General features: G+C 45.3%; 1 long non-coding RNA gene across 3 annotated transcripts; it reads left to right on the forward strand.

The window, feature by feature from the left end:
* Nucleotides 1–33: 33 nt before the first annotated feature.
* Nucleotides 34–15,538, forward strand: LOC110358637 (uncharacterized). Of its 3 annotated transcripts, XR_010472952.1 has the most exons (4): nt 34–215; nt 1,142–2,017; nt 10,121–10,303; nt 12,600–13,376. It is a non-coding gene; the product is annotated as an uncharacterized LOC110358637 (long non-coding RNA). The 3 variants fall into 3 exon arrangements; XR_010472953.1 differs by lacking the exon at nt 10,121–10,303 and having other exon boundaries at nt 12,600–15,538; XR_010472951.1 differs by lacking the exons at nt 10,121–10,303; nt 12,600–13,376 and having other exon boundaries at nt 1,142–2,928.
* Nucleotides 15,539–15,749: the final 211 nt, after the last annotated feature.

Here is a 15,749-nt window from a genome sequence, read left to right on the forward strand (position 1 = left end):
CCGCCAGGCCGGCTCCGCCCCGCCCCGCCGGCTCCGCCCCGCCCCGCCCCGCCCCGCCCCGCCCCGCCGCGGGACTGCGCCCCGGGGCCCCAGCGGCGCTGTGCGGGCGGCCGCAGCCTGTCCGTGACCCGAGACACGGATCAGGCCGGCGGGAAAGGCCAGCCCTCCCGCTACCGCCGTTACGTGCTCCACCCCGCTGCGCACCCTGCTGTCCGGTAACGGCCGCAGCGCGGGGCTTACCCGAGCAAACAACGGGCGCGCACGCGGCCGGCAGCAGCGGCACCGCGCCAGGCCCGGGGCGGCCGCATCCCTGCGGGCCCACGGGTCCGCGGGCCGGGACTCGGGCTGAGGGACCGGCCGCGGGCGCTGGTGTTGGGGCTCGGGCTGCTGGGGAGCGGGACACGGGCCTGGGCGCCGCGCTCCTCACAAGCGTGGGAGGTTGCAAGCCAGCTCTTGGCTCACCGTACCGTGGACTGGGTGTTCAGGCCCCCTGTGCCTCAGTGTCCCCAGGCACCAGGGGCAGCTCGCAAACCCACATGCCTGAAAACCGCTGCTGCTGGCCACTGTTGCCAGTGGAGGGCCAAAATGGCCCTTGCAAAGAGTCATGACAAGTGTGACTGGCTGAAGGCTCGGAGCATAGAGGGTGTGATTTCAAACTGAAGAAAACACCTAGATTGGTACAACAAACCAGCATCTGGGGGGGCAGGCAGGGACTTCACACCCAGAGTACTTGGAGCTGCTGAGGGGCAGGTCCTGGAAAGGGGGAGTTTTCTGTCAGGCCCAGGTTTATTGATCTGGGAACACATAGAAATAGCATTTAATCTAGTGCCTTTCCATGTTTCTCACTAGAAAATATTTCTTATTTCCTCTACGGACCTAACAAAAGTGGCAGATAATGCCATACAGGTAAAAGGGAAAAACTGCACTGATAGGTGCCTTAGGCCCTGGGGAATTTCAACTGTTAATATAGGAGCTCAGGACAGCATTCTACACAGAACTGAAATACCTTCCTGTGTTATCATATTATCATTCTCATGGTGGGGGTGTTGTTTCATATACAAAACAACGCTTTGTAATGAAAACGTCTAGTCACTCCAAAAGTCCTATTTAGCGTTTACAATCATTTGCTCTCCTTTTGCAGGTTCGTCCAGAGGCAGTAGAGGGTGCTGTGATTGCACAGACAGAAGTGAAACTGCCTAAAGAACAAGGAAACAAATCCCCAAGAAGCAGGTCATCACAACACGGCCATGGTTTATCAAAATCTATCGGTTTATTAAATTAAATTCATTATGTTGGAGTCAAAGGAAGTGTAGAGATCCAACACTGCCTTTCCCTCACTGTATTGTCCTCCTGATGTTTACTCTCTGCAGTTGAGGAGGAAAGACTTCACAAAAGTAAATTTTGGTGTTTCTCATAGCACTAAAAATCATGCAAAAACTGAAGTGAGGAATATATGTTATATAAGTCTTCTGAAAACTGGCACTCTAAGGGGATACCATCAGTGCTGTGGTCGGAAGTACTGACAGGCCAAAGCCTTGTACAGTTGCAGAAAGGGATGGTCCCTGCCCCTAAAGGCTTCCAGTCAGTGTGCACAACAAGTGAGGACAGGTGGATGCAAGGAGCCTTTGCCTGGTTGCAGGAGCAGTCAGAACAAACTCCTAATTACTAGAGGTTGTTTTGTCAGAAATCTAGAGTAGGGTTGTATTTTCAAAAGAGCTTTGCATGAGGACAATGCAATAATGTTGCAGATTTTATAGGCAACTAGTGAAAGAAGAGCAGAAATGGAAAAACTAAAACAATTGCAACATACTCCCCCTTGAAACTACTGTGGTTACGGACACTGGAAGGCAGAAAAAATGCATTTCCACTCATGCTTGCCAGAGAAGATGGGTGGTCTTGTTGCCGAAACACGGGCACTGCAACTCTCACCTGAATTCTGGCCCTTGAATTCACCAGAAGAGTCTTGTGTTGCCTTGGACTGATCTCTTCCTTGTGCTGCAGCTCTTCTTTCATAAAGGTAAAGAAAGATATGTAGTTGTTTTCTGTACTTTTTATGCAACAAAAAGCATCAGTGCCTGTGGGATGAGCACCATGGAGTTCTTTTGCCCCATTCGCACAAAAATCTCAACCCAGCATTAGTAGCTACTTCTGTTGCTGAGTAACACCAAAGCTTCTGGTAGTGCTGCCTGCTGGAAAAAGGGACAAAGGGGAAACCTTTAAGAAGAACTCCAGATAGTTGCATAAAGTTTACATTTTTAAAATCTATTGTTTTATCAGCAATTTTTCTGAAAATATATTTGTCTCACTGCTAATGAAAGAAGTGGCTCCACAGAATGAGCTGAATTTCTTTCCATAAGAAAGAAAGAAGATTTGTGTGTGCATGTGTGTGTGATTTTTGTTGGTTTTGGTTGCGTTTTGGTTTTGGTTTGTGTGCGTGTGTGTTAGCTTATCTTCCTGATCTTGAAGTTGTTTTTCAAGCCAAAGCATCACAATTTAATTGGGGGAGAAGCCTTTATTGCAACTTGCAAACAAGGTGAAAATGGAATCTTTTTAACGATTCTTTTCCAAAAAATAGATGGAACAGGGGAATGCTGACATTGCTTTACTTTTGCCAAAGGCTGCCAACACTCAGAGGGAATAAGCTATTCAGCTGGTGAAAAAGTGCTGAACAAACACTGAAGGAGCTAAAGGGATACTCCCAATCATGATATACTTGCTTTTCACTCTATCTCCTGCCCCAGTCTAATGCCTTCCCCCTGACACCCTGCCCTCAGGAAAGAAAAAAAAAGCGGGGGGGGGGAAGACAGGTTGGATTAAAACAGTAGTAAGAGGAATTGGTGGATCATGAGAGCTGGCAGGGGTATTAGTATTTTGTAACCTGATCTGTCATGTGACTAGAGCCAGGCAATAAAAATAAGTCTCCTACCAGCCCTCCTGTTTGCTCAACCTTATTATATGGTGTCAGTAGAGAACTACTTTTTTTTGGCAAAAATTTAGCAAATGAAGCCACCTGAATCATTAAATCCTGAAGGAAATCTGGCAGAGGACTGGAGGAGGTTGTTGCTGTGCTTCCAAGTTTTCCTGGAAGCAAGCGTGTACTGAAGAGAAAGGGAGAAGTTGAAACGTTCTGCTTTCCTAAATGTGGTGGGAGGGGAGGAAGCAGCAAAACAAAATTATTACAAGTAAATTAAATTCTTATTCAACCTTAGTAGAGGTTGGCAAAGATCTCTTTGAATTAGCTAGAAAACCTTACTTCTCGTTAGGGACTATCAGACACACACATTCAGCTGCTGCACACCACAGCGAGCAGAAATGTAATAACATTCTGTAAATTACAGCTTGCTCACCACAGTGCTCCAGATGAGTTAATAACAGATAATGGCCCACAATTCACAAGTGGATCATTCTGGTAATTCTCTTTGATCTGTAAGTTCAAGCATACCATGTCAAAATACAGCTATGCACAGGAAAAAGAGACAGTGTTACAGCAAAACCCCAGTTACAGCCTCCCCCCGTTACAAGTCTGTCACGAGCAGTGTCACACCAGAGGTGCACACCTCACGTACATAGAGATGCACACCTCACTGGCCTCACCTGATCTGAGATGAACGGGCAAAGGAAAACCCAACATTTAACAGCAGCTGGTAGAGCAGAAAGACTATGGAGCCTGGAACAGCTACCAAAACAACGCCAAGCTCTGTGCCAGGGAAGTGAAGAAGAAAAGTTTTAACAAGAGCAGTGAAGTGTTTATTCTTTTTTTTCTGGTGCTAGGTAGATGTCCAAAAAAGCAGTTAGCAGGTTATATGCCTACAGGTGAATGTCAGTCCCAGGATGGAGTCTTAACCTGCTTTACAGGTGGTCCTTGTGAAAAGAAATAAAGGACATGCCAGGGGATGATTATGAGAGAGCTACTGAATGAGAGGTATAGAGGCATGAACCAGTTTTCTTTGCCTGGTCATTCAGTAACCATGAAAAAGGGAGAGATTCGGAATCCTTTACAGATTCAGACAGAAAACTAAACAGGATGAGACCAGGATGTGCCACCAGAAAACTGCTGAGCCTCTGGTGAGAACGCCAACTTGCAAAGAAAAGCTCTCCACAAGAAACAAGAGGTGTTCTCTCATGTCTTAGGGACCAGTTCATGCACCCTGAGCTCTTTCCTAAACATTTCTGTTCATCTTCGTGAATTCCTCCTGTTTTATTTAGTATTATGTTTTACATCCACAAAATTATTTTCAAAGCTAGGTTGAGTGTAACCTTGAGTTCAACAGGCACTGACTTTTGTTGTGTAATAGCAATGTTAATGGTGATTTATACTTTGTGAGGGAGACCAGGAAATAGAGATATGTTTCTTAAAATTCTAATGCACCACATTACTATTGTAGTTCAAACCAGAGCCTATCTGGAGTTAGACACAAAAAGATTGCTTGTTGGAAAAAGGTTTCATAGTTTTAAAATATCAGCCAGGTTGTAGAAACCTGCTCTGTCAGGGAAGATAAGGGATGTGTATTTACAGTATTTTTAAGTGTCTCATACATGATCAAAATGGTTTTGTGACAAGCCCCCGTCTCACAAAAGAAATGGGGGGAAAAAATAGGCCAAAAGAAGGGCACCCCAGATGCAGAACTGATGGTGTCATCTGTGCTCCCTGGGGAAACCCTGTGGCACAGCTCACCCTGGGGATGATGCAGCAGAGAGAGTGCATCCCTCTGATGACACGTGCATTATGAATCCATGAGAAATGCTGTAGTGCAGAATACACCCCTGGGAACTGTGAAATTAAAGAGGTAATTCAGTTAACTCCCTGGGTATAAGGAAGGGCCTGGGGAGAAGTAACACGTCACCAGATGTGTTTACTTTTGAAGGACATGGCAAAACCAACACAAAACACTGCAGTAAAGTGGTCAGATTAAAAAAAAAAGATGCAGTATGGTCATCCATGCTGTGCTTTGAAGATACATTTATCCTGATGACTTTCCATTGCAAGCAGAGCAAAGGGAAGTGTAAGAACAGCCTGTTCTGAAGGAGCGCACCTGCAAGGTGACACAGCTGAGCCGTCCCACCCCATCCATCCCCTCAGCTGCTCTCCTCTGCAGCCTCCCCGCTTCTCAGTCAGCGACTGCTGGCTGCTGCTGCTGGGAGGAAACACCGTACTGTACACAGATATATGCACTGGAGACTGTGTGGCTGACAGTGCTGCACCACATGGCAGAATCAGCCTTTAGAAGTGACTTAACAATAGCATCAGGTTTGAGTCCAGATAAATGAGACACTCGTATAGAAACAAAAATGTATCAGAATGTGCTTGTATCTTTACAACACTGAGATATACATATACTGTGGTTGAACTCCCAGTTTATCTTCTGCGTGGCTAGAATTATAATATCTGGGTAGCTATACCTCATATTATTTGTAACTCTTAAAATCAAGGTGTTTTACATTTTAGGGGTGTGAAATTAATTTTCAGTGTGCACCTCACAGTTTTTGAGGGTTACAGCTCTATTCAAACGGCAGGCCTCAGTCTGTGTTTGAACCAGAAATTTTACAAGGCATTCAGACATGTCTAGGGTATGAACTTTCACACAAGAGGCCCAAAGACTTTCTCAAAACAGACCATCAAATTCTTCTTCCTTACAATCCCACTGGCATCAATACAGCCATTGTGGTACACAGGAGGTCAGAATTTGGGAACTGTTAACATAACTCTGTCTTTGGAGCTGTAAACTACAAACCACAAATTCATTGAGGTTAAAACTTTGCTATTATCTTTAAACAAGTTTTGTGATATGAGCTCTCAGCGTGGTTTCGGTGAGTCTCTTTGTAAGTCATCTGTGAACTCCAGTGGTACAGGATCAGGCTCATACAATATAATGCACATTCTGGGTGCTCCAGAGATGATACTCACCAAACCTCACAGCTCATCTCTCCAGAAGCAAAAGGGTATATAGTCATCACTTCATTTTGTATGGCAGATTTCTAAGGAGACACAGAATGTCTGGTTAAGAACTGTGCAAAGCATCAGGGAGGTAATTAAGTTGTAGCTCAAGAGTAATGAGGTGACAGAGACTGGGTTGAGCATCATTTCTTTCACGTTGATGTGTCCTACTTTCAGAAACACAGAAATGCGGTTGTGAAAAATTTCCACCAGACATTCCCAGTGAGGTTACAGGTTTGTTTTTTTTTTTTTATGTGTAAGTATTCAAGAGACAGAATGAAGAATATCACACTATGTTTGGGGGGAAAAAAAAAAAAAAAAAAAGGTTAGTAGGAATTCTAGGTCAGCAGAATGTCACCAGGGAGGACCACATTGTCCTTGACATCAGAGAACACCAGGGGATGTGTAATTAGAAAAGGAGCCACAAGGTCTTTGCTATCCTCCATTTGCAGTCTCTTCAGAAGGAGAGAAACGCAACCAAGCAGTGTCTGTTCTCTTGATACCGTGTGCTGTTGCTTTCTCAGGAAGAAAAGGGTCACCCACCACCTCACCAGCACTGTTTCCTGCCTCTGCTGAGGCCGCCCAGCGAGGCGAGACCTGGCTGGACTTCTGAGATTTAAGGATCACAACACAAGCTACGGTGCCTGTAAAACAATAGTTTCTTCACAGCCTGATTGAGGATGTCTGATACAGGAGCTGCACGGCACAACAAAGAGACAATGAAGTTAGTTACCAGACGAGTGAGGTGACAGGGGTTGGCTCAGCCATCATGGCTCTCATTTCCACAAGCTCTAATTTTGGAAACAGATGGTTTTGACCACTACCACTGGATATTTCCAGTGTGACTACCTTCTTGTAAGAGCTGCCACGTGTACCTGCTTATGCAAGCTTTACTGGTATTTCTTGCTCTTCCCTAAGGCTCCTCCAAATGTCCAGACACTTTCTAGGAATGGCGCGGGGAGGCCGCTGCACACAGCCAGCAGCTGCCCCGGCTCCACGGCCACAGCGGCTGCAGGACACCGTTTCCTGTTTTGCTGGTGCTCAATGCCACTTAACAATAGGGGGAAAGGAAAAAATGCAGGATCTGAGCACAGCAAAGCTGTTTTCTACACAAGCTGTCCACCTGCCCCCCAGCTCTGCCCCGGCCACCCCCCACCTCGCACACGCACTGTGGCTGGCGGACAGCAGCAGAGGAGAGGAGGAAGAGACACTTGGAGCTGAAGTAATGATGACTCAAAGGCATCTCTGCCATATAAGTGGCCTGGACACCTTGGCAGCAGGTCTGAAATAGCAGCTGAATATTACTAGTTTGTATTTTAATTCCTGCCTCCCCTGACAGAGAAAATGAGACCCATGTGTAGTACTTGTGGAGCATCAGTGTCAGCAAGAGTCACTCATGCCTTCTTACAACACCTAAAACATCTTGTCTGCCCTAGTAAATGGTTTTCAGCACTATCTTGAGATAACCATTTCCAGCCATGGTCAGTTCAATAGGGCAGGAACAGCACTGGCAGAGATTCCTCACTCTGCTTTTCTGAACAACGTCCTTCTCTAATGGTTCGCTCACTGCCAAATCCTTAATCCACTCTTATCTGCTCGCAGAGCGCTCTTACTCTCCTGCTCTCCTCCTGCTGCCTACACACTTAGCCAACATCTCTTGCCACGGTGCTGGACTTTGGCTCTCGTGATCCCCATCTGTATCCAAATCCTACCTCACTGGCCTTGTTTTTCAAATGCATCTTCTGCAATTATGGGCTGCAGGGGGTAGCTCTGCAAAGCAGATTAGACTAAGCATTGTAACTGCGGCTGGAGTCACTCAGAAACAGGAAACACAGGTACCCAAACTGTAACCTGAGACTGTTGCTATCCCTGTCCCTTTATTTCTGCCTCCCCCTCTCTGTTTCTGAATACATTTTGTCCTCAAACTCACACACAGCAGCAGACAGGAGCCCCAGGCAGACTGAAAGTCACAGGCTCTTTGTTAGTGCTCAGGCTATAGAAATCCCAGGTGAGTCATCCCTGCTTGCAGTAGCAGGTAAACCAGCCACTGCCAATCAAGCTCATGGAGCCTTAAGTGCAACCTTGCCAAGGAAATTCTCAGAATCAATGCAGGTATTATAAATGCAATTCCTTTGTTATTACCTGTAGCCTTAAAAACCTGTGACAGTTGAGTCCTACAGCTTTTAAAGTTCAGGAGTGGCATTGCTTGAAAATACAGCAGTCAAGTGTGCCAGAAACCTCCACACCAAATTATTTTTTTGTTAAATATTTTCCATTGGTGGTGGTTGTGTTTGGTTGGTTGCTTTGGTTTTGGGTTTTTTTGTTTGCATGCTTTGTTTTGTTTTTTAAGGGAAAATTAGCTTAACAATCCCACCTGTTGGTTTTGGGTTTTGATGTTGTTGTTGTTGTTTTCAGGTAAGTTGTGATTGGGTTATAGTGCCAATAAAAAGCAGGAAAATTTCCAGGACTTAAACTGTCAAGCACACAGTGAAGTTTTGCATAGACCTCAGTCAGCAAAACATAGTAATGTAGGGTATCTGTCACGCTTAATTCTTATAATGGCCCAGTGGTGTTTTATCATCTGAACACAGCAGGAGGGCTATAGCTCCATTGCACTCCACTGGAGGAAGAGTGCTCTAGGTCTTTAGGAAGAACATCACAAAAAGGATATGTTCAGGACCAAAAAAAAACCCTCCCACAAATCCCAGGGTGAAACAGGCTTAATCTACACTAAAGGCTTGCCTGACATCATTTTGCAGCCAAGATGTGATATTGTCTCACCTTCATCTTTTCTTTCTTTTCCATGACAAAACTGAAGAGTATCATTAGCGCAAGCTTCTCAGAAGGCATCTCTTGTCTGTCATATATCTGCTTATATATCCATGGCTACTGTGTGTAGTCTGGAAAAGTCCCGTAGTGCTCTTAAGGGAGGACAGAGAGCACAGGGATGAGCAGTGGCATGACACCAGCTACACGTGGAGCAGCGGTGTCTTCAATGTTGTGTTGCACTCAGTGCTGTTAGGACAAGTTAATTACCAGGTTAGAGGAAAAGAATCGACGTAGGAAACAACAGCATTGTTCAGCAAGACATCAAATGCTGTCTTGGGTCCCTGTTACTCTTGCTCGACCAGTTGGGTTGTTACCAGTGTATGAGTCATCTGACCACACTGAACATCAATCTTTCACTCCTCATTACACACTCAACTACAAGCTACAGTGTAGGCTTGCTCTATCCTGTAATTACAACGTATAGCTCTGCTATAAAATCTATTATGTCTAGAGACTCAGAAACAAATTAATTAATTGCACTTTCTCCACTTCTAGGCTAAGATAAAATTTTTTTTTGCTACTTTTCAGTAAAAGGTTCTGCTTTTTCCATAACACAAATGGTTTGCCATAATAAGCAGCTTGTCAGCACGAAACTCTTCATACAGAGGCAAGGAACAGGCATTTTATCATCACAGGGCGCCTGATTATCAGTATTATAAAGTTATCTTTTGGCAGAGAGGTCTTGGCAGCAAACAGCTTCTTCAATCTGAAAGAGATTAGCAGTTCTGCACCAGGCCAGTGCCGAAGTGTCAAGCCGGCCTCCCGGTGCGTGCTGTGCCCGAGCGCTGCCCGGGGGACACTCCCCACTCACCAAGGCACGTGTGCTTTTCCATTCGACTTGGTGACAAGGGTGGCACTTCATGCCTTTCAAAGGTGTACAGATCGAAGTGCTGGATTTAAATTGGATGACATGATTTATGAGATGGCCCCTGTCAGGCTGGCCTTTGGATTGTTTGAACACAAGAGTCTGAAGAAAGCTAGTATTTACGTGGCTCTGTATAATAAGGCTTTCCCTGTTCTATGGAGGACGGGACTCCAGACCTGGTTCCCCAGATTCTCACTGCTTGGGCATCAATAGTGTGACCCTCCTGGGCACTGGGACTGCAGTGTGGCAGGAGAATGTGTCCTGGGACAGGTCTGGTGCTCGTGGGTGCTCTGGCCAGACAGCGCAGGTTCAGAGAGGGACCAGAGAGACAACCCTGCTGAGGAAGAAGCTTGTTCTCCCAAGAATGACTTTGCCTTTTCTTTTTCTGTTTTCCCACGTACACTTTTTGGGGGTGTGTTTCTAATTCCTTTTTGCTTTCTATTTTTTCCCTCTTGTTCCCCTCTCTCTCTCATCTCTTTCCTCCCCATCAGTCACTTCTCTGTCACCAGTCGCCATTCTTCTCTACCCCCTGCAGTGACTTCGCTAACAGGAGGGCTCGTGTACCCCTGTCCCAGTGCAAGCTGTCACACCAATCATGGAATCATAGAATAGTTTCGGTTGGAAGGGACCTAGTGCCAGAGCTGGGCTAGCCACGGTATGATCAAGCTTGGAAGGTAAATCCTTTTGTCCTTTGCTATTCATGACAGGGCAGCTCTTCCATCATAGCAATGTGAGAAGGAGCAGCCGCGGGTGGTGGGGTGGCCACTGTGCTGCTTGTGGTGTGGTGTGTTGGTCTGCCTTCCCAAAATGCTCACAGTTTTTAGCTAAGTGTGCTCAAAACCTCTAGTGAAAGCTGCCATGCATTCAAAGAGCAGGTTGGGGAAGTCCCAGTCTCTGCAGAATGAAAGTGCCATCTCCCTGGGTAAGAAAGAAGATATGTGTCACTTTCTCTCCTTTTCTCCACTGTTTTGCTACAGGTTGTAAGCTACAAAACAAACCTGGGATTTCAGGGAACATTCAATCTGCAGCTTGTTCTCAGCTGATCCTGTTGCAGGGAGCAAGTTCCTGGCTGATTCACGAGCAGTAAAAATAAACACAGTCTGGGGAAGGCAGGGAGGAGGGAGGGAAACTGGAGGGTACACAGGAAAAAGCAGGAGCTACAGCAGCTGGTGTTTTCTTTGCTGGTTCTTTTCAGAGGATTTAGGCAGGTTGGAGATGTAAGTGATTAATGGAGAATGATAACACCTCACCCCCCTCCTCCTCCTGGAAGGAACATGAGTCTTTATGTGTATCGCTGGTCTCTCAGCTTTAACCTTTCCAAGATTTACACACTCCATCCACACCGATCCAGTGCTGTGGGGCTGACAGCACATCTGGGTGTATTAACTGTACGCTCTGCGGTTTTTACAAATGCTTAGGGTTTGTTCTCAGTGTTTGGAAACGCTGCGCTCAAAGCCTTGAGACTTCCCCCATGGAGCTGACCAGACTGAAGACAATGAATAGCTGCACAAACTTGAGACCGGTTTGTTTTTTCTAGTCTCTTTTCTGCTTGGAGTAAAGGGCACAGCTAGATATTGCTGAATCCCAGTAAAACGTGCCTCCAGAATGGATCCCAAAGCACATTTGAGAAGAATATACAAGCAGCAGAAATCCTTTTCTGTCCCCCTCCAAAGGTATGTCGGCTGCTTTGCCAAGTGCATCTGGGGATCTTGCCCTCAGCTCTGCTCAAGGGTGATCACATCACAGCACGCTGCTGTTCTCCGCTGTGCAGCTGAGAAGTTGCCTTTCATTTCACCTCTCTTGTGCTGGAGAAAAGCGTCCAGCAGAAACAGACAGGCAAAGGTGCCAGCATTCCTTCTGCCATTGATGAAAAGGAGTTGCAGCAGAAGTTTCATGTCATAACTTAAAGAATGAGGTTCCCACCAGAAACAGCATAAGATGAAAGTTAAGGAGCTTTTACTATAATTTGTCTAAAGCAGGGCTGATGGAGGCATAATAATAATAATGTGCTAATAAAATTTACTGAAGATGAGATGTCTCATCAACAGAGAGGATGAGTAGAATACCAGAAGAAAATCTGATTACTTCAGAAATTCACAGCGCATAAGGTCAAGCACCTAGGCAGCAGGAATTGCTGTAAAGACAGGGCCGCAGTATTTGGAAGAAACAGTGGTGAAGAAAGAGCAAATTGTAGTCATCCATTACAGGGTAACTGAGCCACCAACATGACACAGAGCCACGGAAGAGGTAAACGTAGTCACAGGATGTATTAGACAAGATGCTTCAGCTGATTAGAAAAGCATTACTGCCATTGTGTAAGGCAGTATCAAAACATCATCAAGAACAATGTATACAGCACTTGTCACCCATATTTACAAAAAAGACAAGAACAACTGATGATCAGGGAAGTGAAGAGACTGTCTTAGAAGACTATAAAATAAACTGATTTATATAACAACAAAACAAAAAGCACGGATGAGCAGGGACAAGGGCCTTTAAATATGTCAGAGGAGAAAACAAAAGGGAGAGAAAAGTAATTATTTAAACTAAAGCATGACCTTAACACAATAACGAGATGGTATAAAATAATGATGAGGAGAACAAGCTTATATAAAAAATTTCCATTAAATTAAACAAGGGAAAAATAGAGAGCAAGCTTAAGATGGATCTTCAAAAATTATTAACAACGTTTTATGATGTGGAAAGCCCAGACAGACTCAGTTTACTCATGAGGTGATTTTAAGTTTTAATGATCAGGACAAGACACTGTGTGGTACTGGGGATGAGAACTGAAACCTGTCATATCTTGGTCCCTGGTTGAAATTCAGACCAGGCTGTGTGAGGCTGAAGGAGAATTAGTGCTTTATTGCCCAGCTGTTGGTTGGTAGCATCTTTGGAAAACAAGCTGCTGTACAGCTCCTAATGGGCGGTTTTCTGTGCACATATATTAACACAGCCTTTCCATTGCAGGGCCCTGATTTATGAGAACATGAACTACATGCTTGCAAGGCAGCCACAAGGTGCTGGGCGTGGATGCCCCTCTCTTGCGTCTCCCCAGAGCACACCACCACCACCACCACCACCACCACCACCACCACATGCTCGTCTCGCAGTGCAGGCTGGGACAGGAGGAGAGGAGGCCCAGTAAAGGCTGAGCTAGTCACGAACACACTGGAGTTTCCGTCAGTTTTAAGATCCAAGACTGGCTTTTGCCAAGACAAGTGCTGGCACATCTCACAGCAAAGCGAGGGGGAGCGCAAGGGAGGTGGGGGAGCAGGATGGAGAGGGAGACCAAGAGACACAACTGATTATCTTTTTTTCTACTATGCTGGTCCTGTGAGATTGGGGGAATTTATAACGCACGTACATACTCCAGGTTTTTCGAGGGCTGTCTTTAGCGGTATATCATATTTCCAGAGGTCAAATGTTTATGCATTTTGTCTACAAGAGTAAAAATGTGTATTTTTAATAGGGAGTGACTGATCACAAGTGAGCCAGAGTGCAATACATTGAAACAAAGGCAAGACACTTCACTACTGCTGTGAAGTTAGCTAAATGGAGTAGGCTTTGTGCTCCATCCTGGCCAGAGCTGGTTTATCAGTCAGACCACAACACCTTGACTGAATTGTGTTCTTACTTCCGAACAAAACCAAACTGCCTTGAACAACACCTGATGAGACTTGTTTATTAGGTTTATGCCGGTTTTGAGAATTCTTACATCCTTTGATATGTAAACACTTTCCCTGACTCAATCCGCCCACATCACTTGTTCAACCCACAAGACGCTGTAGCTGCAAGCAGCACACCACATATGATGCTGTAGCCATACTGGTGACCTCTGTCCGCAACAGCACCCTGCAGAGGTGGTCTTGAACACAACTGGGCTGACTGGCTATCTATAAAAAGCAATGTAGCTTTTCTCAATAAGTTTTGAATGAGTAGTGTAGTCAGATCTTTAGTGTTGAGAGGAAGAGGGGAAATCAGAAGATTACTGCATAGACAGCTCTTTACTTACTTTTAGAAAAAGAGAAGTCCCAAGCACCATTTGGATGCACACCACTATGAGACTATCGCTACCAGCCACTGCACAGGGGGTGTTATCCAGAAGGTTGTTAGCCAGTTCCTTTTCAGGAGTCATCCTACCGTTTCTACACAGGGCAAAGGAAGGATTGCTGCTTCAAAACACACACATTGCTTATGACTCATCTTTATTGAGCAAGTTTTAGGAAACAAGGTGAGATTTCTTCTGCTAAAGCCAGAAGTCTGATTAACAGCCTACAGGGAAAACAAACAAACATTTATCACAGACTAAACTAAATGCTTCTTGCTGGTCCTGCTTTAGTCCCTGCCTCTGAGGTATACAATCTTGTTTTACTAACAGCCTGTCTCAGCTGATGGGGAGGTGCTTCCCATGGGACAGCAAGGCCTGCAGCCATGGGCCAGGCCTGCAGCAGCCCCAGCCACCCGGTGGCATTGCCCGTGCCGGCTCGGCTCCGTCGTCTCCCGACCCCAGAGCTGCCAAGTGCTGGGCGCTTGTTTTCCACACTCAGCCTGTTTAAGCTCTCTCCACTCGGATCTGCAGTACATGGGGACTTTTTGTAGCTGCCCTTAAAATAGACTCACATGGTCTGTCCCAGCTTGGCGTCAAGTATCCTTCTGTGTAACCTACTGCACACTACACAAACACGGGAACTTGCCAAATTACCAATTCAGCAAAGAACAGGCTGAGGTGTGGGCAGTTAAATATGGAGATTTGCAAGAGCCGACAACATGCTTGGCAGAGCACAAGGCACCAAGGAAGACAAAGCCCAGCCTCTGTGTGAAACTGTACCCGACTCCCGTGTGTGTTTGCCTAAGGCAGGCAGCTCGAGGACAGTGTCACACTTTCATGTGTGTTTATACAGCGCCTAGCACAACAGAGTCCTAATCCAAACCGGAGCTCCTAAGTATCGCAGTAATGCAAATTAAGTAACACTAATAGTACGCTTTCCCTCTGTGCTCACCAGGTCAGGCACGAGGAAAGGACCTTTGTTGTCCTGGTTGGGAAGGACCAGGACTTCACACCAAGCTGGGAGGCAGCTCCAGTCTCAGCTCAGCTTAGCAAGTTCCTGCACATCAGCTGAGCTGCGCTGCCTGACCTGCAATCCCATCTGCTGCTGTGGGGTGAAACATGTTAGTTTATACCCGAGAGAAAAGTTAATGTCATTTATCTTGTGTTTGCCCCAGCTAAAAGCACGTGTTTGTACAATTACCAGGGTTCAGCCAAGACTGGTATTTTAGTAAGCCACAGCAACTTGGCCGTGTCACAGTCTATAGGGCCTTTTTTTAGAAAACAGATAAAATGGAGCTGGTAGATAAAAGCTTCCTGCAGACATTTGCTGAAAGGGTTTTCCCTTGTACTTTATAAAATAGTGTGAGCTGCTGTCACAAAATTTAATGAAAATTTTAGAACTTCTAGCAAAATATTCCTGACTCCAAAAGAAAATATGTTTCAGTCATTTCCATCTATTCTTTAATCCAACGTTATTAGTTGGCCCGTTTCCTACAAGCAGAGCGCTGTACAGCAGGTAATCCTATGGATGTAAAGCTTGTCACAGTGTTCACCTCCTGCCATGAAAATCTCTTACAGTGAATGAAAGCAAAGGATCTGCACAGGGTGCTTTTCACTTCCCCTAGTTACAGATGGCTGAGAAGAATTATTAAAATAATTATACATATATATGTACTTAATTAATCAATAGCAAAATTTTGCTAGAAATTTGACAAAATATTTGACTACTTACAGGACTCGGTTGACAGTGGAAAACCACCTTCAAAAATAACATCACTCTCATAAAAACATAATTAGTTACATTATCCTCGAGTAATACAGAAAATAATACTTATAAAACAAATGTGCAATGTCCAGATAATTGCATCAGACAGATGTCTTCAGTTAGCTGTTCGTATAATGGGGATATCATTTGAGGAGACTCCAGACACTGTACAAGATCGGCATTGTACCTTTTAGCACTGTGAAGTTTTAAATGAAGAGGTTCAAGGAGGGAAGCGAGACTGTAATTTCGCTTGTCAGTAACAGCTTTTTTGAAAGTAAATGTTGAGAAAGATGAGCAATACTAG

This window comes from Columba livia, chromosome 5, assembly GCF_036013475.1.
Source record: "Columba livia isolate bColLiv1 breed racing homer chromosome 5, bColLiv1.pat.W.v2, whole genome shotgun sequence".
NCBI lineage: Eukaryota > Metazoa > Chordata > Aves > Columbiformes > Columbidae > Columba > Columba livia.